Source organism: Arachis ipaensis, chromosome B6 (genome assembly GCF_059453495.1).
Source record: "Arachis ipaensis isolate K30076 ecotype BB chromosome B6, ASM5945349v1, whole genome shotgun sequence".
NCBI classification, from domain to species: Eukaryota; Viridiplantae; Streptophyta; class Magnoliopsida; order Fabales; family Fabaceae; genus Arachis; species Arachis ipaensis.
Window position 1 is genome coordinate 115,738,739 of NC_142441.1, and position 4,018 is coordinate 115,742,756.

Here is a 4,018-nt window from a genome sequence, read left to right on the forward strand (position 1 = left end):
CCCCTCTTGTGAATCTCATCCTTATGTGGGTCAGTTTGATTCGTTTCAGGATAGTACATTGTTTATTCTCCCATTATCTCTACAAGAGTTTTTAGTTAAAGATTTATCATTGAAAAATTACAAATGATTGAGTTGTCTTTTCTATGACTTTTGTATTCTTTTGGATCCATTTAAAACTTGTTTGATATTTCATGCTTAGTGGATCTTGTTTGAACTACTCTAATTTAAGATCCTTTCTTGCAAGGCTTGACTCCTTTTTAGTACATCTTAAACTTCTTGAATGTTCTTCTGAGATGGGGATTTCAAGAACACTTTTGGAGTATTATTTTGGACTTTTTTTAAAGAAGTTTTGAATTCTCTTGTAAGAAGTTTTAAACGGAATTTATTTTCTGTTTCTTGATTTAGATTGAAACCATTGTTCAATATTGATGAAGTTAATTTAAAAATCGGCATGCGCTATTTTAAATGAGGTTTTGGAAAGTTTCCTTGTTTAGTGGAAACCGGTTTGTTTGTAACGCACCACTTATTTCCTTACCAGATTGTAAGCAAATTTTTATCTCGGAGTTTCTTTTCTAAAAAGAGTTTAACTTCCTCTTTCGTACTTGCTATAAATGTTATACATGCTTGTTTGAATATGAAATTTTGAGAATTTTGAACAAGCATCTGATTATTTCTGAGTTTTTATGAACTGCTTTTGGTTAAGTTGTGCATTTAATTATCTTTCTAAAATATTTGAGGAAATATTTTAGCTCTTAGCCAAAGTTGTGTGCATTTGTTTTTGGAACTCTACAAAATCTACTTCAACATGGAATTGTATTGAAGTAAAGCCACATTTATGCTTTTATTACTCTCTTGAAGGACATTTGTTGCTTAACTTTTCTTTTAGACTGCGAGGTGATTTTCCTGCAAGTTTTCGATTCTTTTAAGAACAATGTATTCAGAAGTATTTTTAATCATGCCCTTGAGTTTTGTGAGCTTTGCCTTGGGTTTGAGATATTCTCTTTTGTAAACCTCATACTTCATCGACTCAGTTTGAGTTTGTTTCAAGCTGATGCGCTGGTTATCTTCTTGTTGATCCTATTGAACTTCTTTGATCTAAGGGTTATCTTTGAAGTTGTCAATTGAATTATGTCTAGCAAACTTTATTGCTTGAACATCCATGTTTATCTGGGATTGGATATATTCTTTCAAATCTATGACTATTGTCTTTGACATCCGTCTCTCCTTTCTAAGATCTCATATTCTTCTGAGTAGACTCGAGAATTGTTTTGGTATCACGTGCGACTTGTAGACGTAGTAACGCGATACGTTAGTTCCTTAAGATGTGATGTGTATACGGAAGTTGAAGCGGTAGGTGTGCAACGTATGAGTTGTGGGCATTTTGTTCCTTGCGAACGGGTTTGTGATTGTCAGGCTTGTGATCAAATTTGGGGTTTGTAAGGTGCTTGATGGAATTGGAAAGTTGAAACCTTGAGGTTGATATAAGATTAGTGTGCGGATATTGAGCACATCGTTTTAACTCCATCCTGTTTTCTAGCCTTTGATGCCTTTCCCTACTATCACATGATTGACCCATGTTATCTTTTGCATTGAGCCTATCTTGTAACGTTTGCCTGGCAGTTACACTCCTACCTTTGCATCCTTATGCTTATGATAATCAAAGTATTTGAAAATCGTATATATGGTTATATTTTGAGATATTTTTGCTTCTTCTTTAAATGTGTTCAAGGGTGAACTGTTATGGAATTTCTTCCATTTTGTATCAATTTTCGAGGGCGAAAATTTTTATAAGGTGGGTAGAATGTAAGGCCCAGAATCTTTGAAAAGTCTTATTATGATCAAGTCTCAAATCCTACAATTATTTATAGCCTTAATTTCAGAGATTATTTTATTAAAGATAATTAAGGCAAGTTTTGATTTATTGGATTTGAGATAAGCTATGATTATTATCCAATTTTATAATTATTGGATTATTTTCTATATTTGAATTATAAAGTTGATAATTATAAAATAATAAGTATTTTATATGATTTGGGTTGGATAAGTAATATTTTAAATATTAATACTGTTATTTTGGAAAATGAAGAAATTAAGTATATTATTTCTTATTATTTGATTTGGGCATTTTATTGAAAATAATTGTAGAGTTGATGAACAAATAGTATTTTATATATTATTATTATTGGATTAGAATTTATTTCTAATTACTATATTATCCCTATTTTTAAGTGAAATTACTAAAATGTCCCTAACCCTAATTTTTGAAAATGAAACCCTAACCCAGTAACCCGCTCACCGACCCGGTTTCCTTCACTCACATTCAGCAGCAGCAGCTGCTGCCCCTCTAACCTAAGCACACACACAGCCGCAACCTTCCCCATTTCAGCCAGCAGCAACATCTGCAAAAATGAAAGAAAGAAAGAGAGGGAAGGGAGAAACAGATTCGTGGAGGAGAAGAAGGAGAGGAGGGGAGGAAAGAGACTGCGCCGCGCGCTGGGCTTCTCTGCCACCGCGCCGTCGCCGTGACTGCCGGAGTCGCCGCGCCCTGCACGCTCGTCGCCGCCGTTACGTGTAAGTCCACCTTGGTGCCGGTCGAAGAGGGGTGAAGGAGAGATGTCGAGAGTGAGACGCGATGGAGGTGAGTGAATAGAACTGCCATCACCACCGTCCTGTCCGTGGGGTTGAGATCGCGTCGCCATCTTGGATCCTCGACGCCGCCGCAGTGGAGAGTGGAGCAGTCACCGCCAAAGGAGGTGTTTCGCGCATTACCGTGAGCTGCGAACCACTGACCGAGAAGAAGCTCCATCCTCGTCCCTGCTGTGCAGCGCCGGCGCTATTAGGGTTTCACCGCCGCCGTCCTCGTGGTAGCTGGTGTCGTCACCGGAGAAGACCACCGGAGTTGCTGTCTGCTTCTGCCTCGGGATTATGCAAGTTGCCGGAGCCCACTGCCACCAGAGCTGACCAGAACCACCACTGTGGTTGCCGCTGGGATTTTGAACGGAAGAAGGAGACGCTGGTCCTGTCACAGCCGTTCCCGGGGGAGAAATCAGTCGCGCCGCCGTGCCTGGCAGCCGGGAATGCCACTGCCGTCGCCGAAAAATTTGTCGGTAAGGGTTTTAAGTTGATTCTCCTTCCGTTGAGTTTCCGGAAACCTCATCGTTGCTGCATGTTGTTCAGGTCACCGCTGCCGCTTTAGGTGGCTATCGGGCTGCCGCCGAACCGGTTCGGAGACCGTCGCTGTTTCGGTTCAGCCGTTTCTTCTTCGGTTCGGTAAGCGTTTCAATTGGAAAGCCCTTTTGTTATTGTTCCGTTATCTCAAGCTGAGGTTTGTGGCATTAATTGCTATGAGATTGAGTTTCGGTTGTTGTATGTTGCGATTAGAGTTGCTGAGATTGTTGAGAACGCAAGTGGAGCCAAGTTGCTGGCTGCAGTTGGTTTTGGGTTGAGGCGGAGATGACTCTATGAGACTTTTGGGCTATGGAATTGCGTTTTGAGATAGGGGCGCTTTCCAAAAACTATAGTTTATTATTGGAATTATTACATATGGGTACTGATGTGAGATATTGTGTATTTGGTGATTGTATCTGCCTTATGTATTATTTGATTGACTCGAATGACTATGGATGTTGGTTTGGCCGAATTGTTGTGTGGCTTGTGAAATGTAATGTTTGAAGTTGATTCCTTAAAGATTTGAAATGAGTTTAATCCGTTGAGGATTGGTTTGAATTGAGTCAATTATTTTGATGATGTGGAAGATAGAATACTCTTGAAATTCAGCCTGTGTTGCTTTAATTGATTTGGTTTTGATAAATGATTTATTGCTGAACCGATTCTTTAAAGCTTTGGAAATGAGTTAAATCGGTTGATATTGAGTTGATTTTTGAAATGGCTTCCTTGAGATATGCCACTGAGGCGACTGTTGGATTTAGCTTGCTTTTGAATTGATTTCTGGTTTTGAGCTGTTGAAAAGGAATGAGAAACGGTTTAGTTGGGACCCGAACCGGGTGGCAAAAGTCCA

General features: G+C 39.3%; 1 pseudogene; it reads left to right on the top strand.

The window, feature by feature from the left end:
- Positions 1-2,632: 2,632 nt before the first annotated feature.
- On the top strand, positions 2,633-3,457 carry LOC148562406 (uncharacterized; annotated as a pseudogene).
- Positions 3,458-4,018: the final 561 nt, after the last annotated feature.